The 24315-nt window shown below is 45.8% G+C and overlaps 1 protein-coding gene across 1 annotated transcript in view; it reads right to left on the bottom strand.

Moving 5' to 3' along the window:
• FBXL17 (F-box and leucine rich repeat protein 17) overlaps positions 1 to 24315 on the bottom strand; it is a 505276-nt gene that overhangs the window by 118443 nt on the left and 362518 nt on the right. The gene's annotated exons all lie outside the window — the stretch shown is intronic.

The raw sequence follows: 24315 nt of genomic DNA on the forward strand, positions 1-24315 counted from the left end.
GCAGGCTGCAGCAACCTGGACCTGGGCTCCATTCCAGGTAGGTAGAGGTGCGAAGCCCAGATGGCAGAGTGGGGGCATAGACATGGGGCCACAGGTCCACAGGGGCAGATTCTGTCGCAGGTGGCAGCAGGTCATAGACAGGCAGCAGCCCCCAGTGCCAGACTGCTGCAGTGGGTAGAGGGTACTAGGGCCACTCCAGGTTAGGGCTGCTTCAGCAATCCAGCTGGCACAAGGGATAGTGTCTCCAGATACCAACTGGCTAGGCCTCAGAAGCTCCTAAGGGCAAGTAGCCCTGAGCTGCTCACCAGGGCAGGTTTTTATACTGCTGGAACCAGCACAGGTGCTGGCCCCAAGCTCTAGCTCCCCCTAGCCACAGATCCAGGAGGAGATGAGCAGGGTTATTTTGCTCCAAGTGCTTAACTTGCCCCACACCAAAGTGCATATCCAGGCATATGCACTGAGGCAAATATCCCGGCTCAAACTTGTGCTGCTCCAATTTGAGCTGTTGCAAGTGCACATGCCTGCATGTATGGACGCATCCATGAAGAGTAGAGAACTGAACCTGTTCTCCCTCAGCCTGAATAAGTTTCTTAAGCCCAGAACTGTTAGAATACAGGGAGGAACAGTTCTGCTAACCTTATTTTGCTTTCTTTCTTACAAAAACCCAAATCTGCACCAAATTTCTTTTATTTTTTGTTCAGCTGCTAATTAAATAATAATAGTAATAACGGCGGCATCAGCAGCAACAACAATAACTTGCATAACCCTACTTTATAATTCATGGTAGAGAGAAATACTTTGTTGACACCGATACAGATGTCAAGGGCCACAGGGGTAGCTCCATCCCCTGATAGGTGCCCCACCCCCTGGTAGCCACCTTAGGGCTGGAAGTCCTGCCCCTAACCCCTGATCTTTGTCACTCAAAGTCCCTTGCCTTCCGCCAGAAGTACTCCTTTTGGGAGGAAGGGTGGTTGCCATCTCGGAACCAGAAAAAGCCAAAACAAATCATATAAAAATCAAACATCTACTATAACATACTGACTTCTGCTGCTCCCACCAGCCTGTCCCGTGTCTGCCCAGCAGGGCTTCAACCAAGCTCACATTGGCTCCTGCTGCTGCTGGTCCCACCCAACCTGCCTGTCCTGTGCATTCCTTTATGGAGACTTTGTGAGCAACTGAGCTCCTTCAGGCCATTACCTCCCCCCACAATCCATGTGCTCCCCGACCCAGCCATGCAAGAGCAGGACCAAAGGGAGCTGCAAGCAGAGCGCACCCCCTGCCCCACTCCCATCACCACCCCAGTTTCCCTTTCTTACCTGCTGCCCAGAGCACTGCAGCAGGGACAGGAGGAGGAATCACTGGAGGCCGGGGGAGACCAGCAATTCCCCAGGCAGCTGCCCAGAAGCTATGCACACTGGCCAGGGCTAGGGCCCATCAGTGGGGGAGGCTGGGAGCATGGCACACCCTGCCCCAGGTGGAAGCGGGAAGGACTTGGTCCCATGCAGAGTGCAGCAGGGACAGCCACCAGTTCGTTAAAATTTTAGCCAGGCCAGATGCAACTAATTTTGTGGGTGCCTACCTGTGGGCAAGATCTAACCAGCTCATGAGGTGGATCTGGCCCAAGGGTCACATTTTGCTCACCCCTGCTCTATTTACATGCCATAGTTCAGTGTGAACATTTTAATGGCTTTGAAAATGTTTACCTCATTGTTGCTATCCACTATGATAATTGATTAAGACTATTGTAGGCGTTTTGTGCTTTGGATCTAACAGAGAAGAGTTAGAGAGTCTCAGTCTCTGATTGAAGCATTTCACTTTCATGTTAGACTGAGATATTTAGTTTAGCTTTGTGGCAGTACAGCCAAATTAAACATGTTGAAGTGGCTCAGGTAACTTTAATGGAGTTCCCACTGTGTAATCTCAAGGTAGAAAGCAGAGGCTACGCTAATGGCAGTTAGGACAGCCTCCACTCAACTGAAATGGCAATTTTGAATCTGCTTTTAAGGTTTATAGAACATTATGACATCTGTCAATTCTTATTTAAAAAAATCTGTTACTGCAGAAACATTTTCTCCTAAATAAGCACTGTACCAGCCACTGAATGGTTAGCTAAACACTAGTCCTGTAAAGGGTTACACCACATTTTACTATTGAGATTACACACAAGAAAGACACATTAAGTGTCTAATCCTGTGTTTTCTGACGTCAGTGGGAGTTTTGCAATAGGTTTCAATGGGAAAAGAAGAGGGTCATTAAAATGTAATTCTACTTTCAGTCGGTCTTAATTATGCAGTGATGGAATGACTCATTCAAAATGTCCAATTTCTAACATTTTAAAGCAGTTATAAAACATATTTAAAACATCTTTGAAACAATAATTACATTATAGGAGCATCTTTTTAAATAAGACTTGCTCTATTTGCGTAGATACCATCCTTGAGAATAAACCTAAATTACACTTGGTTTTGAAGCTAAAGGTTCATTATTACCTATGACATTAATATAACATACTTACAACTCTAAATGCTTTAATAGAATACTGAATTAGATTACTAGACTTGTCCCTGTTTTAAAAGCAATGAATTCTATCTCATTAATTATGTTATTTTTCATACCTTCCTATGCTTAAGGCACCTTGTTGTGTGCACACACAAAGATGGATGTTAAGGGTGAGTTCTAGCAATAGAAAGTCCTTGTTTCTGTGGCAAGGAGGATGATGTTCTTCATTTCAAAGTACCATGTCAATGTAGAATCATCAAGTCCCTGGTGCAGGCTCCCAAAATGAACCAATTGCTTACTACCAACATGACAGATGGACAACACATGGCCATCAGCTGCAGGCACCACATTTCAGACTCAGAAACTCATCCTACTCCTGCTCTCCAGTGATATCTTAAACTTTTGGCTTAGTTGACATTTAGATAGATATTATAAAGTTCCCAAGTCCCAATACACATTGGCTGGAAAAAAGTGAAGTCAACATTTCTAGTGTCTTTAAATAGGTTTAGTAGTCCACCTTCATGTCAAAATGCCTTGAAAAATGCAATATTTTAAAAAAAAGTTTTATGCATTTTTAATTCATAATAGAAATATTTACTTCTAGCCAACTCAAAAAGTTGTTTTTTAATTAATGTAATGAATTATTAATGTTAATTGTGCTTCATGATGCTGCAAATATATTAAATCAAATCCATAGTTTGGTATCTGCCCCTTGATTCCTCAACAGAATGATCCCAAAAATATAAGGAAGATCATACTAAACCTAAGGTCTGTCATATCTTATAAAGCTTCAACTAGCTTTAAGGGAATCATTCAGGACCAAGAGTGACCATGACACATCAATGGGTCTCCTAATAAAGAGCCACTCAGCAAACAGCTAGTGGAAGTTCAGTCAAGGTTGTAGTAAGCTATTGTGAGGGATGTAGGAAGACATGTTCTCCATTGTGTTTACTTAGGATCATTTAACCGAAGGGCCCTTTTGTCAGACTTTAAAAAGTTGCAGAAGTGCCATATTTTCCCAAATACAACACAGACTCAAATAAAACCCCCGCCTTGTATTCGGACGGTGGAATACAGAAAAAAAAAAAGATTTTTTCAGAGTTATGGCCAACTGTGATAGAGTAAGTCTTCCTGTGAACACAGAGCATGGCTGTTTCACCCAGACTGTCTTTTGGCAGCCACATTTCCTGCACACTCTGTTTTCAAGAGGACTTACATATGCAGATGAGGTTAGGCCCCATATCCTTGTAAGGGTGGTAGCAAAACTGTTAATTCTTTATTGCAAGTAGCTCTTCATATAAGTTCCTATCAAGTGTTGTTTCCACATCACAGACCTCATCTTTCCCCAGTTTAATCATTAGCTAGAAGCCAGTCACCCAATCTTCATTTTTTGTTTTGGATATAACAAATCTTTCTTTCCCAGAACCCTGCAGTATGAGGAAGGGACTGTTTCCTCCCAACGGAATTGAGGATGGTGAAAAAAGAAGAGACACATGTCTGCTTTGGGAAGAAATCTCTCCTCCCTCTAGCTTCTGTTAGCAGGGTGCATATACACTAAACATTAAACACCATTTCATCATAAACATCTCAAGGTATAATACTGAAGGTTGTTTACTGGCTTTTTACAGCAAAAGTAGAAAAAAAGCCTTTAGGCTAAGTAACTGATTTACTAAATTTAAATATCCCTGCAGGCAGACAGAAACAAAACAAATGTGCATCAGATTGTGAATCTTGTTGTGTCAGAGGGAAGAGATTATCTAATGCACCATGACCATTCTATGACTGAGTTCCAATATGTTAATAGTTACTGTACAAGTATGCAGTTATAAAACCAGCTGTGGGCCACATGTGTGCACACACTGTCAGTACCAGTAGAAAATATCTGCATAACTGAAAATAAATTCACTTGTAAGAACAGTTTATATTTATAAATTTAAAAACACATTAACATAGAATTATTTTGCAATGTACAGGCTGGAAACACCATGAACTGCCCTATCAAAGACTGTTTTCAAGGATACATGACAGAAATATTCCTTAAAGCAGGGGCGGGCAATTATTTTGGGCAGAGGGCTGCTTACTGAGTTTTGGCAAGCCATTGAGGGCTGCATGACAGGCAGCCCAAGGCAGATTAATATTAATTTTCTAAATTTTTTAGGGGATCCATGGACCAGATAGAATGGCCTGGAAGGCTGCATCTGGCCTATGGGCTGCATTTTGCCCACCCCTGCCTTAAAGGATCTCAATCTGTCTCTTTCTGATAGGGGACATTTTGCCCGTGTCCTCACAACAAACAGAAAATCCACGTGTGAATAGGAAACTTGTACCTTGTTGTCCACCTTTTTAGGTCAATGCTTGTTATTAATTTGGCTTTTAGTAGTCTTCTGTATGGCACTGAATGAAAAATATTTTATAGCTATTCAATGAGGTAATTTTGGTCTAGTTGAACTGCAACTATAAAACATACCTTTAACAAATTTAGGTTTTTTTTTTCTGATGTATCCAACACATTTGAGATAGTTTTATATGATGAAAAAAATAAAATGCTGTTCTTGTGCATATACAATGAATTTCTGATTTTCAGCCAAATGCGACAATGAAAAACAAGTATAAATAAAATAAATAAATAAATAAATGGTAAAATGGTATAAATGGATATTTGCTTAAATAAATATGCATACATGTAATGTAGCCCTGAGATTCAACCTTTTCTCATATTGCATAATTTCCATAACTTATAGAATCATAAAACCAGAAATGACCTGCAAGATCATTAAGTCCGGTCCCCTGCCATGGGCAGGAAGTTATTGGGCTCAGATGAGCTCAACAAGGTGCTTGTCCAGTCTCATTTTGAACACCTCCAAGGATGGTGACTGCACCACCTCTGCTGGGAGTGTTCCAGATTCTGGTGATCCTTTCAGAGAAAAAGTTTTTTCTTATGTCCAGCCTAAATTTTCCTTCTCTCAGCTTATACCTATTTGTCCTTGTCCTCGTCCTCCACTGAGGTGTCTTCCTGAAGAGCTGCTCCCCCAGATCTTGATGCTTACCCCGACATACTTGTAGGCAGCTATCAGGTCACCTCTCAGGCTTCTCTTACACAAAGTGAACAGGCCCAATTCCCAGAGTCTTTCTTCATAGGGCCTAACTTCTATGACTCTAATACATGGGTGGCCCTTCTTTGTACCCTCTCCAGCTTATCCACATCCTTCTTGAAGTGCGGTGCCCAGAACTGGACACAGTACTTCAGCTGTGGCCTCACCAATGCTGACTAGATAGGGAGAAGCACCTCCCTGGATCTACTGGCAACACATTGGCTGATGCACGCCAGAGTTTTATTTGCCCTTCTGGCGAACTCATAGCACTGTTGGCTCATGATCATCTTCTGGTCTATCATGATGCCCAGATTCACCTTCAGATGCTTTGCCAGCCAATGGACCACCACCCATTGTGTAGTCATGGTGAAGGTTCTTCCTAACCAGATAAAGAGCCCTGTACTTCTCCCTGCTATACCTCATCTGATTCCGTTCAGCCCATAAATCCAGTCTGTCAAGGTCATCCTGGATGTGCTTCCATTTCCCCACAACTTGGTATCATCTGTGAACTTAATCACTGAGCTTTCCACCCTCTCATCCAAGTCATTAATTAATATGTTAAAGAGCATGGCCCTCCAGGATGAGACCATCCCATAGATTACAACTCTAATAGTTATGATTAACTGAGTGATTAGTTATCTCATAGATTTCATAGACATTTGGGCTGGAAGGGACCCTGGAGGATCCGAATCCAGCCCCCTGCCCCAGGGGCAGGAAGTCAGCAGGGATCACAGGATCCCAGCAAGATAAGCATCCAAATGTGTTTTGAAGGCGTTCAAAGTGGGTGCTTGAACCGCCTTAGGTGGCAGTCTGTTCCAAACCTTGGGGGCCCAGACAGTGAAGAAGTTCTTTGTTATGTCCAGTCTGAATCGGTCACAGTGGAGTTTGTGATCTTGTCATCCCTTGGGGGGCTCTGGTGAACAGTCATTCCCCAAGATCCTGATGAGCACCCCTGATAAACTTATAGGTGGCCATCAGATCACCCCTAAGCCTGTGCTTTTCCAGGATGAATAGCCCCATTGCTCTCAGCCTCTCATCATAAGGTCTGTTTTCCTGACCTCTGATCATTCGCGTGGCTCTCCTCTGCACCCTCTCAAGCTTCTCCACATCCTTTTTGAATTGTGAAGCCCAAAACTGGACTCAGTACTCCAGCTGCAGCCTCACCAAGGCCAAATACAGTGGGAGAATGACGTCCCCGGGATCTGCTTGAGAAGCATCTATGGATGCAAGCCAGTGTTTTGCTCGCTTTACTAGCCGCAGCATCATACTGAAGGCTCATGTTCATCTTGTGGTCAACCATGACCCCCCAAGTCCCTTTCTTCTGTAGTGCTAACCAGTGTAGCACTACCAAGCCTATAAGCATAGTGCAGGTTTTTCCTCCCAAGGTGGAGAACCTTGCATTTTTTGGTGCTGAACACCATCAGGTTCTCTTCCACTCATTTCATGAGTCTGTCCAGATCTGCCTGGATCACCCTCCTGTCCTCAGGTGTGGATGCTTTACCCCAGAGTTTGGTGTCATCGGAGAACTTGGCGAGTCTGCTTCTGACACCAATGTCCACATCACTGATGAAGATGTTAAACAGTATAAGCCCTAGGACAGAGCCTTGAGGGGCCCCACTGGTCACAGTGCACCAAGACGATTGACTCCCCTTGACCACCACCCTCTGGGTCATACCGCAGAGCCAGTTCCCAAGCCAGAGGATCGTAGTGACGTCAAGGCCGCAGTTAGCCAGTTTAGCCAAGAAGTGATTATGGGATACCAGATCGAAGGCTTATACGTTATATACCTCAACTTTAAAAAAGCCTTCAATCTGGTATCAATTGTGCCCTTTTGCTGCTTTTCCTCTGAGATGGGATGGACTTTGCTTGTGCATCCAGGATTGCTCCCTTGAGGAGCAACCACTTGTCCTGAACTCCCCTCTCCATCGGGTTGTGGCCTTTTAGGGCCTCTCTGACAAGTCTCCTTAGCTTGTCAAAGTCAATTTCCTGAAGTTGAGGATTTCTGTACAACTGACTGACTTGCCAGCTTTACGGCAGAAGATGAAGGTGATCAGTTCATAATCACTGTCACCCAGCTTCCCTTCGATTGTTAAGTTGCCAGTTAGGTCATCCCTTGTTGCCAGTACAAGGTTGAGCAGTGCTTTACCTCTTGTCAGCCCGTAGACTTGCTGTATCAGATGGAGGTTGTCGACACAAGAGAAAGCTTTGCAATCACTTGGATTTGGCCGAGTGCTCCTCCCACAAGATGTCTGGGTAGTTAAAGTCTCTCATGACAACCATACACTGGTATTGTGAAGCCTCAAAAATCTACCATAAAACAACACAGTATGCTCAGACATAGGAGACGCATTCGGATGAGTGTGGGCATGTGGTATGCAGTGTTGCAGACAGGTCTGTGGCACTGCACACTCAGGTATTCCCTGCACTGAGGGGGGAAGGGGGGTTTGACCCCAGCAAATCCTGGAGTAAAAAAAATCTGTGCCTAAAAAAGTGGGGTGGTGCACATGGTGGCAGTACATACTCCCCAGAACTGGAGTCTGGTCAGCTGGAGCCATACTCCAGTTGCTGGCCAGGCTCCCTTCTGCAGGACTGTTGCAGCTGCAGCTCCCAGAGGCCCCCAGTACCCCAGGTAAGGCTGCTGGGGCCAGCACAGCTGCTGGCCCCAGTCTCCCCTCCCCTACCCGGGGTAATGTGCCACATGTCACAGCATGTGTGGTGTGGGCATTCCTCAGGGACAAGAAGCAGCAGCACATCTGTTTGTTCCCAGGGAAACACACATTCCCACTCATGGATCCTTCAGGGTGAGAAATTCAGCGCACTCAGACCCAGGTCTGAAGTAACTCATAGGTCATAAATAGGCATTCATTTCTACAGGTGAAAATTTCTGAGACATTTCCACTGGTAGAAATCTTTCTGGGCAAAGGATGCTGGTTGTAGATGTGTTGGTCTAATGGCACAGCCATATAAAACTCTTTGGACAGAGGTGGTATCTTTTTATTAGACCAACTAAATAGTTGCAAAAAAATCTTTTTTCTTTGCAAGCTTTCAGGCTCACATGCCAAAGGAGAAATCAAAGATGGTAAGAGTTCTCCCAGGTAGAAGAGAAGCTTCATCTGGCAAAAACATTCAGCCTGCAGTTACCCTCTCTCCCCTGCTCTGAGTGTCTTCAGTAGATCAGGAACACAGGCTGAAGAGCAGGTGGATGTGAGAAAGCCAAAAACATGGCTGCTCCTCCATTCTGTTTACCATGGCTGGGAGGAGAGTGAAGAAGCAGTAGGCAGGCCCCCAGACTGGGATTAACAATAGAAATGTAACACCTGTATGTGGCCATAGGTATGTGGCCTAAGGATTCATTCGTAGGATCCCAAGTCGTGAAATTGTGCAATTATATTAGAACCTAAGCTTTAATTAAAAATAAATAAATAACCTACATAGTTGCAGTAGGAACCTTGAAAATCAATCCAATACATTCTGCAAGTCTGAAGAATGCCTGATGTAAAAGACATACAAATGACAATGGGCTATTAACTGCAAAACCCACAGTTCTTAGGGACAACTCTATAAATGGTAGGAAATGAAAAGTACAACAGGCCCTTCCATCATAACATTGGTTTTAAGAATAAGTCCATCTGTGGTACAGTGTCTTACAAAATTTCTTCAAAGCAAGATAATGCAATATCAAATTATAACATGGAAGTGGTAAAAAGAAAGGTACAAAGTTAGGGGGTGAAAACGGTAGCTGCAGAAGCAATATGAAAATAGACAAGGAAGAGATAAAAGCTTCCAAGGACACTATTCTACATTGCACAAGATGCATTGTAGAGGGTTTGCCTACTACAAGTGTCCAGACCATGAGTATGTCAATAATATAGTTCTGCAATGACTACAGCTCACAAAAGCCTCATACAGACATTCAAGTTCTCCTGGGAGAGTCACTACTCTCCCGAGAGAAATCATGAGTGTACCAATGCTCAGGCTTTTTCTCCTAGAGTAATACTGGCCATTCCAGGAGAAAAATAACCTGGGAAGAAACAGGGTTAAATCACCGCTTTAACCGTTTCTCCTGGAAGAGTGAATGTCTGTACATGCTCTGGCTTCTCTCAGAAGAGAACATGGTCTTCCAGGATCTTCTCCATTCCAGGAGATAGAGTGTCGCTTGCTCCAACAGGGAACAAAACATGCTCCCTTCACTGTCCCCACACTGTACTGCAGGGAAATACAGGTTGACCATGGCCATCCTAGGTCAGCCATTGGAGTCATCCTATGCGCTGCTGCTGTCTGTTGCCAGGCAGACAGGGAGTCTTCAGAGGACCCTGAGATTTGTGGATAGGCCACACACCCTCTCCCCACAGGCTGCACAGTGTCAGTATTACAAACTCTGCACTCTTCAGGGCCTCAGTATTCAAATGCCTCTACCCATGGTTCTGGATAAGTTTTTCTATGAGGAGAATGAACCTGATTGAACTCTCTCAGATTATCTGAATGTGGGTTCACAGCCATAGTTATTTCCAAACCAGCTTTACCTTAGCTGGCTCAGGTACTGCCCAACAGTTTACCTGCAGTAGCACAGAGCTCAGCATGAGCTAATTTCCCAAGTACACACCCAGCTTTTTAGTTGCATTTTGCAGCTTATCCTGGTTTCCCAGCTATGGTAGCTAGATGGATATCAGTAACTATACTACCCCATTTATAGCTACCCTGGTAGGCTAATCTATAGTGTAGATATACCTTTTGTTTCAAAGAAAGGAATAGAGAGTGGGTCAGTCAGAAAATGAGTGAAGGAACAGAGAAAGTAGTAAAGAGACAGAAGGTGACTGTGGGAGATTGAAGTAAGCTCAAGACAGACACTTTGGAGTCCTGCTGGTTTCCCCTCATTTTTTTCTAAATAACTTTTTAAAGCATTCTAATTATAAGTAGGTCAGTTATCTACAACTAAACATTTTCTCCAGGAGCCCATCTGTTTTTATTTACTTATTTTATGGACAAAATATAGGGGAAGAAAAGCCTATGTCAGGAGAAATTTAGTTAAGCCAGAGAAGAAAATGCAGAAGTATATGCTTCTTTCACAACACTAGAAAGAGTAACAGCAAGATGGATGTTCTACAAAATAAAAGTTACAGCCAGGATTAGAATAACTTTTTCCCCTTAAGGCAATAGAAAATGAGCATGTACAATTATAGTTTGTACATGTTGTTAAAAATAAAAAATTAACACTTCATTAAGAGAAAAGGATCATATGTGTAACCCGTGCCTCCCCCCCCGGCCAATTTACTGATAAGTTCTAAAAGTGTCAGATTTTGTTTTCCTCTTTGCTTATTCCCTCCTTGCCTATAATGCGCAGTGTACTATAGGGTATATATATTCAAGTGGGCTGTAAATAAACTAGTTCAGATACTGGTGTGAGGGAGTGGCGGCTAGGGGCGGCCGTGAGCTCCCTAGCGCCGCCTACCGTCACGTTAGGGTGACGTAGCACCCTCAGAATCTCGCCCGCCACGACTTTGATGGTTAAATATATAATGTGGAGGCTGCCAGTTTCCCTAATGGACGGTCTTGTTGTTCGTCCCTATTCCAGACTGGGGATTCGATATGCGTCCTGCCTTAAGGGCAATGCGTGCCTCCAAGCCTCCCCCTCAGCACACCCCAAGCCTCGCAGCTGTTCTGGGGGACGCTTGCGTGGTCCCTCGCCCCTCTGGTGCCCTTGTTCTCTCTCTCGGGCACCGGGGCTCCTTGCCCACCGGGCGCCTCCTTGGGTCGGGCCCCTCTCTCACCCGTTCCCTGCGCCCTGGGCCTGTCCCGCTGGCGCCCAGCTACTTGCTGGCGCCTCCTGGGCCCGACTAGCTAGCGCCGCTTGATACCGGCGCTCCTGGGCCGGGTTCTAGCCGGCACCTGGCTAATCGCCGGCTCCGTCTTAAGTCTGGAGCGATTCCGCCGCCCTAGTCTCGGCGCCCTCGGGCCGGCTCGCTCTCGCCGCCCTATCCTCGGCGCCCTTGGGCCGGCGCGCTCCCTCTGCCCAGATCTCGGCTCTATCACCGCCCTAGCCTCGGCGCCTTTGGGCCGGCACTATCGCCGCCCTAGCCGGAGCTCTATCGCCGTCTTAGTCTCGGCGCCCTCGGGCCGGCTCACTCTCGCCGCCCTAGTCTCGGCGCCCTTGGGTGGCTAGCTAGGCTGCTCTCACCGTGCTAGCCTTAGCTCTATTGCCGCCCTAGTCTCGGCGCCGTTGGGCTGGCGCTATCGCCGCCCTAGTCTCGGTGCTCTTGGGTGGCTAGCTAGGCTGCTCTCACCGTGCTAGCCTTAGCTCTATCGCCACCCTAGTCTCGGCGCCGTTGGGCCGGCGCTATCGCCGCCCTAGTCTCGGCGCTCTTGGGTGGCTAGCTAGGCTGCTCTCACCGCCCTAGCCTTAGCTCTATCGCTGCCCTAGTCTCGGCGCCCTTGGGCCAGCGCTATCGCCGCCCTAGTCTCGGCGCCCTGGGGTGGCTAGCTAGGCCTGGCTATTCGGCCCCTCTCTGGGGCCTCGCCCCTCAGGGGCCTCTACCGCGCTCCCTGCGCTTCGCCCCTTTTGGCTTCACCACTCTGGGGCCGACACGCCACGCGCCCCGAGCCCTGTCTCTGCCCTGCTCCGGGGCCTTGCCCTCTCTAGGGCTGACTCCGCGCCTCTTGCGCCCTGTCCCTGCCCCGCTCCGGGGCCTTGCCCTGTCGGGGCTGACTCCGCGCCTCTTGCGCCCTGTCTCTGCCCCGCTCCGGGGCCTTGCCCTCTCTGGGGTTGACTCCGCGCCTCTTGCGCCCTGTCTTTGCCCCGCTCCGGGGCTAAACACCGCCCTTATGGGCCGGGGTGTGTAACCCCGCACACCGCGCCTCCCTGGCGCAATAGGGTGCCCTGCGGCACTGACGCTCGTGCCCCTGGCACTGTGCCCCTACTGGGCACTGGGAACCCCCAAGCTGTGGGGGAGCTCCCATGAGGCCTCCTCGCTCCCCTACAGCCTCACCCAGTCCTCCGGTGTAAACTGCAACTTAAACTCCAGCCCTCTGGCTGCAACATAAACAGAGGCTCCACACACCTAACAATAACTCCAAGCCCTGCCAGGGCTCTCAGTCCTACCTGCAGTCAGGGTGATCTTGTTCCCTGCATCATCGCAGCCTGTTAGTGGGGTAAGGCTGCAACCACCAACTCAGGCCACTCAGCTCGAGCCGCAGAGCTCCTGCTCCTGCGGCAGCCAGAAGGGAACTGTGTTTCCAGCTCCGGCCTCAGCTAGTTATAAAGGCCAGGCCCTGCCCTCTTCCGGCCATGTGACCACCTGGTTGTCCTGGCAACCAGGCACCTGAGCTGCCTGGGTGATTGACAGCTCTGCCAATCACCCTCACAATCACGGGGCACCTCTGTGACTCCGTGACAACTGGAAGCAGTCAAGCTGCAATAACATAAGAGTGTAAACCAGGATTTCAAAATCTCTTTGGCTTGCTACCAACTTGCTCTTCCCCACTTGACACTTGGTTGAAGAAATGATGGGGAGCCTGGCCTTCCAGGCTCCCTGATCTGAGTTGGCTCACTGAGAAGTCACAGCTCCAAAGCTCCTAGCTTCTTAGCAGTCCAGGCTCACAGTTTCTGGGCACCTGGGTTTCTAAGACCCCTCACTCCAGAACAGCACACCAAGTTTCCAAGGATGGATCATACTCCAATTAATGAATGATTATTTCAGATTGTATTTCCATGTCCTTGTTCAATGCAGGTTTAATGCATACTCTTTTAACCCCTTTTTGTGGAGAATTATTAATTTCCTCAGAGGTTTTCTATGGCCCTCCTTACTGTATTAGCTGAGCTCTTTCCAAACATTATTTTCATATAAACATCATAAGCTGAGGTATTGGATATATCAGCACTTTTAAATGGGGAGAGGAGAGACTGTAAAGGGTCAAAAGTATCTACTCATTTTGTGTGGCCAATCTGAGGTACCTTGAACTCTTAGGTCTGAGGAAGGTACTGGTGATACCCGAAAACTTGCCCATGTCCATGTCAACCATCCAGTTAATCCAACAGAAGATATCACCCACAAGAATTCATGCTTGCAAACTGATTTTCAAAATACTCAGCATTACATAAAAACTTAAATATATTTCCATCCCACCACAACTGCAACTGTACTTAATAGGGACCACTTATCACATCAGCAAATCAGTCAAGGTGGCACCCAGAAAATGTGGAACTCAGAATTGGTGAAAAGTTCATTTGAAATGACTTGTTTAGCATCCCACAGACACTCTGTGATGGACACAGGTAGAACAGTGTTTTACGATTTTTGATACATCTGGCATGCTTTTTTAGAATTGGTTGCACAGTTCACTGTTCCACATGAAAGGGTACAATACTTCTTCCCCACCCCTGGCAAAAAACATATGGAATTACATATTCCATTCCCCTGCCAGAGGAAATCATATCAGTGCTGAGATATACTGCTAAAAAAATCACTCCATAACTTTTCTGCATTTCATGGCTTCCCAGCTGAAACCTACTGAGCTAGATCTAACTTTGGGAAAGATAAGGAGGAGAGGGCCTTGAGGCCAACTCCAAAAGTTGGGAATCACAGGTCTAGCTTTGTGTCACTTACAGGTAGTGGGGGTGGAACCTCATTTTGCTGTGCCCTGCTCTTTCCACTGTCTGCCCCTACCAATCCCTTGCCTGTACCTCAGGAGGAAGGGCAGCCTCCATTGTTGAGGTTGCTCCATTAGGGTCTCATGTACTGGTGACCCTGTGACCTTTCCTCCTAGCCCCAGAAATGTGGGAGGAGCTACTGGGAGAATGGAGAGGCTGGCACAAGGGCTGCCTATGGAAGGACCAGGGAAGGCAGCAGAAATGGTGGCAATACATAGAATCATAAAAACTTAGGTTTGGAAGGAACCTCTCTGGAGGTCATCTAGTCCAAACTTCTGCTCAGAGTATGACCATCTCCTGAATGGATCATCTAAGTCAAAGCTTTGTCCAGCCAGGTTTTGAAAACCTCCAAGGATGGAAATTCTACTACCTCTCTGGGTAATCAGTTCCAGTGTTTTACTATTCTTTTAATGTGAAAATTCTTCCTAATATCTAACCTAAACTTCTAAACTTCCTTTGCTGCAACTTGAAGCCATTGCTCCTTGTTCTGTCATCTGCCACTACTGACAACAGTCCAGCTCCATCCGCTTTTGAACCCTGCATCGGGTAGCTGAAGGCTGCTAGTAAGTCCCCTCTCAGTCTCCTCTTATTTAGACTAAACAAGCACAGTTCCATCAGTCTTTCCTCATAAGTCATGTCCCCCAGCCTCCTCACCATTTTTGTTGCCCTCTGGACTCTCCCCAATTTGTTCACATACTTTCTGCGGTGGGGGGCCCAAAACTGAACACAGTACTCCAGAACTCACCAGTGCTGAATAGAGGGGAATAATGTCCTACAACCTATTAGCAACACACCTACCAATGCAGCCCAAATAGAAGATCTCAATATAGGAAAAGCATTGTTTGTTCACTGCATTATATTCAGAAACAACTGAGTCATATTGATTGCTATTCATCAACAAAAAGAAAGAAAGAAAAACTAAATATATCCACTTGAGACAGATATACAGTATGGACACTTTCAACTCAAAAAGTTCAATTTTGGAATTGTTACAGCAGCTAAAACCAACATTTTCTATAGTTGATGCTACCAGATTCACCTATAGTAAATAAATGAGATTTTGAAACTGTCTTAATTGTGTAACTATATGAAAAACACATCCGAGTAAATTCACAATCACCCCCATGATTTATGCATAGCTGTTGATCTGCGAGGTCCAGATATACAAAATGTTTTGGAGATCTAAAAATTTTTAGCAGTGTTCCGTAACCACAGATCCGTGATTCAGAATTTCTGTTCAGAAATAAATAAAATAAAAAGGGCAGCTAAGAGCCTTCTTTGTTCATTCTAAAATAGATGTCATCCCTCATAAGATGACAGCACTGAGATGTATATTGTAGTTTGACACGTGGTCCAGAAAGAAAAGCAAAATTTGAACTTCGTGTTTTAAGTGGTGCTTTTCACATGTGCTATATGTATGCTTATGCTTCCATTTAAAAATGAAAAAATAATCTGTTTTGTTGCTTTTTTGCATAATAGCACATTTAAAACAGCAGAATTTAGTGACACAATACCATTCTGTACTATTTGGTAATACTGTACTATTCAGTATCCACTCAGAAGATATGAGCAGAAGAAAGTAGTATCAGTTAAGATGTCCTTCAGGTTCTTGTACATGGATGCTAATTTTAAAATGCTAAAGCTTTTGGTTAATTTTACACATGGCACATGGGACAAAAACATGGCAATTAACTTCACCTTGTGTGAAACAGACATTTAGTCTACCAAGAGTTTGAAAAAATTAGTTGCATCCTGAATGTAATGCCACTAGTAAATTGTACTGCTAAAATTACTGGGTTCCACCCACCTCAGTTTATTGCAAATTTCTGGTTAATTGATGGGCCTTGCAGACAACATTTCTATAAGCTGTTCTTAATTAGCATATGTGCCGATTATAATGTCATGTTCAGAAATAGACCACAATCTGTCTTCCTGTCATATTTAATAGATTTCCAGTAAACAGCTTAAAAGTACTCCTTGTAACAGGTGATGAATTATTCTGACGCCCTGTGCTACCTCATAGTTAAGGGTCTGTCAGTATTTTCATTATAAGCTATTTTCACTTTCTATATAAATCAGGCATAAACACTTTGGATCCTAATTTATCTCTTAGTTTTTATACTGCAAGCAGTCTGGGTCAAGAATGTGCTTTTCTTTTTATGCATGTTGTATCCATCACATGCACACTAACAGAATACAGTAATAAATAATAAGCAGTAGAAAGGCACATTTAAAAACATCAAAAAGTAATATTCAACTAGTCTTTGGCACTGCCACATAGCCTCATGTCAAGTTTTTAAGTAAGCAGTGACTCCTGTTTGTCTTCTCCAAGTGTCGGTTACCATCTATTGCATCAGCATCCTTCAGAATCAGCAAACGTCTTGTGCATAAAAGATTTTCTGAAAAATAAGGAAATTATCGCAGGCAAACACAAGACTGAATCTTAAGTGGTGCCAGGTTTCTGCATCTACAGCTGAAGTCAACAGGAGTAAAGATATGCTTCAGTGGTTAAGCAGGGCCTCAAGCTACTGCTAAACAGCTCTCAGAATCTCATGCATGGTTTATTCATTTTAAGGAAATCACCTGTAGTAATTAACAGTCTACACTGATTTTAAGTTCAGTTGTGGGAAAGGCAATGGAAGTTAATAGAATGTTCCAATCACTTATAACAAAGGTGCTCAACCTCTGGCCTGTGGGCCAAATGTGGCCCACAGAGCCATCGCATCTGGCCTGTAGAGCTCCTCAAGGATCTGGAAATGTGGTACCAGGAGAGTAGTGGCCATTAGTACAGCCACTATCTCCCTGACAAATTCCCAAACCCCAAGCCCCATGCACATGGTGGGAGCCAAGCCATGCCCCCTCCCCACTGTGAGGCTGGGTCATGCTCCCTTTTCCCCATGGGCTAGGTTGGGTCTGGGCCATGCCCCTCTGCCCCCTTCCACAAGCTACGTCATGTTTCCTTTTCCCCCATAGGGCTGGGTCAAGGCCCCCACTATCCGCAGGACTGGGTAATGTCTCTCCCATGCTGTTGCGGGGCCAGATGAAGCCCCCTTCCCCCTCTGCAAGGCCAGGCTCAGATCAGGCTGGCCCCTGATACCTGCCTCTGCATGACCATATGGTGGCTGCCGTGCTGGCCCCAGGCACTGAATAAGAACCAGCCTGAGGTCAGATCAGCACTGCCCATCCAGTCAGCTGAGGAAAAAAATTGTGCACCACTGACTTATAACAATAAATGTCTATCAGAAAGGGGCAAACGAGGCTGAATTACTACATACATGAAGATCAACTGAGAAAAGGGATGACTGTTGTAGTTTTAATGGTCCAGGAAATAAGAGCCCGGGCAGGATTATTTTGTGATACATTTTACTCAACCAACTATATGGTTAGGACAGCTGCTGGAATAGTTTTTGGGCATCAACAGCCCTTCTTCATGTCTAAGAAAGAGGCAGACAGCCTGCACTAAACAGTGGAGAGCAGATGCCATGTAAATACAAACAACCCCCTTGGAGGGATGAAGAAGGGTTAAGAATTAGGAATGCAACAACCTAAAAATACTGCTGCTAAGCTTTCTGCACTTCAAATATACTATTCTCTGCCTTTTTGAATGGTCTCACTCTGCCATTAACTAGATGGCCTATTCTACTATACTTCTTTTGTTTTATAATGGCTCCTGATAAAACTATATGGAGTCTTTTCTCTATTATGTTCAGCCCTATGTGTGCAGCTTTCACAAGATGTGTAGAGAAGTTACACTTTTTGTATGATGTGCCCCCCGTAAAGCACTCTATAGCCCAGGAGAAGGCAATTATTTTGGGTGGAGGGCTGCTTACGGAGTTTTGGCAAGCCATTGAGGGTCACATAACAGGCAGCCTAAGGCAGATTAATATTAATTTTTAAAATTTTTTAGGGGCCCTGAGGGCCAAATAGAATGGCCTGGCAGGCCACATGTGGCAAGCGGGCCACATTTTGCCCACCCCTGCTGTAGCCATTGCACAACAAACGTTCATGGCTGCAGAGTGCTTTTAAAACGGCCAATCACACAAAAATTTAACCTTCGCCTGCTGAAGTATCAGACAGGAGTGCTCTAAGGCAGAGCAACTCAGAGAACCTGTGTACCGGTTCCTTGCAAGAGTTAATTTTGGGCAATTACCTCTCCATCCTCATCCCATGAAGCTTTGTGAGCTGGTCTGGAGCTTGCGTGGGTGAGCAGCAATACAGCCCTGCCACTGGGAACATCTTAGAGAGGAGACAGAAAATCCCAGCTCCAGGCATAGTAGCTTTTTGCTGCTGTCAAGATGTTCATGCAGGAGGCAGTGGGGTGGCCGCAGAGGGACCTGCCCCCCCACCAGGCTCCAGCAGGGGTAGCTAGGGAGGGCCTGTGCAGCACGGAGGGGATCCATTCCCTTACCCTACACAAGGATCTTGACAGCAGCAGAGGCTGCCATGTCTAGAGCTGGGGCTCTGTTTCCCCCTATGCCCTCCTGCCTCATGAGCCCAGCCCGGCTCCTTCCAAGACTCCAGCAGGGATAGCCAGGCCACGTCTGCAAGGCAGAGGGTCTCTGTTTCCTGCTTCCCCATCCCAGCTCTGGGCACAACAGCCATGAAGCTGACACTGTTAAGGTACTTATGCAAGGAGCTGGGGAGGTAGGAAGTGAACTCTCCCCTCACTCTATGGGCCCAGCCTGGCTCCCTCCCAAGACTAAAAGCAGGGGTAGCTGCAGGGAGCACACATGATAGGGGGGTTCCCTTCCCCCCACCCCTTGTGTGAGTGTTTTGATAGCGGCAGCCTTGTGGCTGCTGCAGCCAGAGCTGGGGGGGGGGAAGTGGAGCTCCCTGACTTGCAGATCTGGCCTGGCTCCCACACAAGACTCCAGCAGAGGTTGCTGGGGGAGTGGGGGATGTGGTGGGAGGCTCCATCCCTTCCCCCTCCACCTAGCTGCTGCTGATAGTTGCCAGCTGTCACAGGGTGGGTGGGGAGAGGGGTGGTCCAGCAGCCCCCTGAGAGACTGCTGAAGTGCCATGACCTGTTGGCCTGGGCCAGTGCAGGCAGGCTCTGAGCCCCTGCACCCAACAGGCAAATGTTTGTTGAGTTTAATGGTGCTCTAACTACGGCACTTTGTGTAAAGCACCGTGAGTTACAGCACCTCCCTGACAGGCTGCCTGAGCTTCTGTACACAACCTTAGACTTAGATCCTTAGATGCCCCAGACCTTGTCCAATAGGTATGCCAACTAAACAGTTGGTCCCATAGATGATACCACAAAAATCCTTACCTACTGAGAAAACCCAAACACTGCACAGAAATCATGCTTGGTAAACAAGAGAAGTGTTAGTCTAGAAATCCGTGCACACAAATAGGGCATCAGAAGTTAGTTTTAACTGATTAACAAAATAAGGGGATGGCCAATTTGGCTCATGAACCCTTTGGGAAGGAGTGCACAAATAGGAAGTAGGGAAAGATAGGGGAATTACTGAAAAAGTAGAAAAGGTTATTTATGACTGTGTTTCAGGGATTCTGCCCTTCATCTGTGAGCCTAAAGAGTCTCCATTTTATGATTAAACCCTTACCTCTGTACAGCAGTGGAGATGTTTTCAACATCAGAACTGCACAACTCTGAATCATGCAAGAGCTTCTGGTCTTGCCTTTCCTTGCCTTTCTATTCCTTACTATTTACCTCTTGGAACAAATTCTAAAGTGCATCTGCTGTGGAACTAACTAGACTGAAGTTTCTTGTTTAACTGTTTAAGGTTGTATGGTGACAGGTCATGTTAATATCCTTTCCTTTCTAGGCCCATTTATTCCAGTGCAATTCACATAAGCCTTTGCTAAAATGTGTCACACATATAATTATTGCAATAATATCTAAACAGTGTACCCAACTCCTGTTACGATGGACAAAACCATAGTTCATGGCATTAAGGACTTCAGCAGCAAGGCGATTCTAAACTGAAGTCAGCACACTATTCTGAACTCATCTCCCACTGTATTATGATAAAATAGCACAAGGTGTAGTAAATAAATTTAGACCGAGTCAAATGTACTCCAAGGGCACCTACAGGTTTGCTCTGATGCATGCTAATTAGCGTCTGGTCTCACACGTCTGCTCTGATGCAATTAACCGAGTTTGCTGGAGTGTGTTAATTAACGTGCTCCAACAGCTTATGTCACATTTATTCAGCGTCCCCACACTTAAAAATGGCAGCAGGGGTGCTTGAACTAAGGATCCTTCAATGAGCTTTAGTTCAAGTGTCCCCACTGCCATTTTGAGCACAGGAAGCTGAATACACATGACACTGTGGGTGTTTTAATCAGAGTAGCTCTCAGAGCCTCTCTAATTAAACCACTCCCCTCTCCACCATGGAACACATGTATAGATACCCTAAGGTACATTGAGGCAACTTGATTAAATGACAGGGCTGGCTCTGCACAGGACAAGACAAGATAAGATGAATCTTTAGCATTAACACGTTCTTGAATGGCTTTCTTAACTTATCAAAGCTGATATGCCCAACAACCAAGAAGTGTCCAGAGGAACTATACACAACAGTGGGAAAGTAGGCTGGAAACAAGCAGCCTGGTAGCTCTGGGCCAGAAGAGTTTAGGGACTGAGAGAAGTAGAGAAACTCTGGGGAGCTGATAAGACTGGAAAGGGAAGAGCTGAGAATCTTTGAGGGTGTTCAGGGCTGTGCGGACTGGAGTAGGGGTGGAGGGACTGTGTAATCCCATCAGAGAGGCCAGAGAACCTCTGGTTGGCCAGCCTTTGTTCCACTAAATGGCTTTAATTAAGAGACTATCTGCTCTGCTACTTGGAACTGTGGGTTGCACTGTGTAACTGCCAATGGAAGTGACGTCCCTCTCTCAGGAGCAGAACTAGATGCCAGCTAGCTCCTTGAGTCATGACCAGGGAGAATCAGGGAGGGTAAGGGACCAAGAGGCCAGGGTCTTAGAATGGGAAGGAGCTCAGGATCCTCCTTACTTTAGAAGCCAAGAATGGGCTGGCTTCAAGGGGTACTCTGAGAGACCAGACAGGGCCAGCAGTAACTGCAAGCAAACACCCCTCTCCCCCCACCCCCGGATGGCACTATGCTGTTATGCTAAATGTACAAACTACTATATTTACTCAAATCTAAGATGAGGTTTCCCTCCAGTCAACATGGAGGAAAGTAGTCCTGCATCATACAAAGCAGAGAGGACAGGCTGCCATTGCAGCTCTGACTCTTGCCCTAAGCCTGGGTTAGCCAGTCAGACACAGAGCAGCTGCTTGCCCCCACCTTCCATTTGCCCTCTGCAGCTTTTATTCCTCTCCCACACATCTATCTCCTTCTCTTCCCTTACTATCAGGTGCAGCTTGGCTCTGCTTGACCTGGATTTCTGCCAGGCATGGAGCACAGAGAAATTCTGTCCCTTGCCTACCCAAGCAGCAGCACTGATGCTGCAATTCCACATGCTGTGTTCTGGGAGGGAACAGAGCTCAAACAGCATCTGACAGTAGTAGAGAGGGTGGGGGAAGAGGCAGAGACTGGGGGGAGCAGGTGAGCTCCAAGGGAAAGAAGTGGGATGGTAGTAGGCAAAGGGGCCACTGGACACCCCCAGTCACTGCTTTTCCTGCAGTAGCAGTAGAAGGGGGACCACTTTAAAACAATCCTCCAATAAGTAGATTCTACATCTGGAAAACTGTAACAAATTCATAATTTTTTCAGGCACAGAAACTAATTATTGGGGGATCATCATAAATTCAGGATTGACTTTCATTTGAGTAAATATGGTAATTCCTTTACATGGCATTTTGCAAACGTCAGGTTCATTTTTACCAAATGGACAGCTTTTAATGATTTCAACCAAGACTGATAAAAGGAAAGAACTAAGAAAAAAACAAAACAAAACTTTGTAGTAAACCTGTTTCACATGTATTATCAAATATTAAGGAAAGTGGAGTAAAACAAACTTTTATAACAAAACAATGATGACAGACAAACTTCGGTGACCAAAATAATTGGAAAAAGATGTCTTCGTCTTGTGATCATTGTTCAGTTTTTGTAAGAATTATATGCATCTTCACAGCAACCCATGTGTAAATATGATTATCCCTATACTTCTGGCATCAGGTTGATATGGCATGTTGCCAAGTGTCTCAAGAGGAAAGTAAAAGTTCAGTACAAGTGGTACAGACGGTGTAGCTATTCCAGGATTACCTCAGAGAACATTCTGACTTTTCTGCTGAAAGCTTGTCATACTTTGATGTATGTTAGAGACCATCTTAGAAGCATCTCCTAAAATTGGCCTCTTGTGCCTTTTTCTCCTTTTATATTACAAACTACTAAGTAATGCAGCAAAGAACATCACTTAATGCGCCTACCTAAAGAAAGCTTACTTCTTTTGAGTTCAGAGGCAGCCTATCACTATCTTGTATTCCTTCTGTGCTTTTTGGATGCAGCCTGTAAGCAAGAGTCAAGTGAAATGCTGTTATTTATTCAGCTTTGAAAGGGGTTTTGAATGCAAACTCCAATGTGTATGAGCAAGTTTCATCAGAGTACATCAGATTTCATGGAGTATCACCTGTGCTAAATGAATTGCTGCCATAATAAGACACCGACTAGCAGGCTATATGTGATGCATAAAAAATTATATATGGGATATTGATTAAAAATATCACAATGTGAGGTGCTCAATACTACAGCAAACTTAAAATATCTCCTCCTTGGAAGTAAGCAGGAAGCCTCCCATGTGAGTGGGACTAAGCCCATGAACTTCTGCAGAACAATCAGCTTTCTTAAAACCATGAATCAAAGTTTAACAAAAGTTGCAGATGATGGTCAGTGCATGCACAAATGCTACCATTAAGCAGTGAAATGTTTACCGTGAACTGCATTTTACTGCCATTTAGCCACAGAGCAAGTACAGAAGGTTATGTGAAAGGAAAGGGAGCGAAGATCAAATGTTCCACTAACCACTCCTTTGTTTGACCAGATTTGCCCTTCTCTTACCCAACACACAGTCAGAAAAACACAGCTCTTCCTTCTCACACAACCCAACCACCCTCCTTTTCAATCTAGCCTCTACAAACCAACTGAAACTCCTGTCTTAAATAAGAAAACGTGACCATCAAAATCCAAGCTCTTCTAGTATGACTGGGAAAGAAGTGCTGGCAGTGGAATTACGAAGAACTGGGACAAGAAGTATAGAAGCAGTCAATATAGCCAGAAGTGGTCTGACAGGACAGAAGTGACTGCTACAGCTTCACAGATATTGTTGAGAAATTAAGCAGATAATTGCTAAACTGGGGATGTAATAGATACAGGGCAGTTCCTCTAGATTTCACCAGTCATTTGACAGGCCTAGTCTCCTTTACTGCACTGTGATTGGAACCACATGTTCCTAACACTTTGGGCTGAGAATCTGTTTTTCAACTGTGTTGACCCCAATTCAACTAGATTTTGCAACTACAAATACTTTCACTCCAGGAATTTGTGGCAGGAACGCATTAAAGCTTGAAAACAGCTCCTTCAAATGAGAGTAGTTATTACTTCATCCAGAGGTACAATGTAGGGGCTCCTGTCACCATTAAGATGAGGGGGCCTGCTCCTTTTCTGTTTCCCTGTGGAGCCTGCTTACCTCTCCTGCAGCTGGGGAATGAGCTGCCAACAGACCGAGTGGCAACTGAGTTGCAGAGGGGCCCTGGTCCTTCCCTCCATGGCAGGGGTGCCCCTTGGGGCTGCCTGGGTGTACTGCTAACAGGTGGATGATGTCCAGGGGGGGTTCTACTGTGGAGGGAAGGTCTGGGGCCCCCTGCAGCTCAGGGCCCACTGGCAGCTTGCTCCTGGCTGCAGAAGAGGTGGGCAAGCTCCATGGAAAAAAAAAAAAAGAATCAGGCTCCTCACTGTTTGTTTGTTTTTTTCCACAGCGGTGCCTGCATGCGTGAGCTGCCACTGGGCCACACAGTTCCTAAGCTGTGGGAGGGTCCAGGTCTTCCTTCTGTGGCATTCCTCTGGGCCACCTTGCAGGTTGCTAGCTGTGTAGGTGCTGCCCCAGCTTGCAGGCAGCACCCAGTCTGATCCAACTGTTCTCTGAGCCCGAGCTGTG

Source organism: Crocodylus siamensis, chromosome 3, assembly GCF_052110815.1.
Source record: "Crocodylus siamensis isolate JL-2025a chromosome 3, ASM5211081v1, whole genome shotgun sequence".
Classification (NCBI taxonomy): Eukaryota; Metazoa; Chordata; order Crocodylia; family Crocodylidae; genus Crocodylus; species Crocodylus siamensis.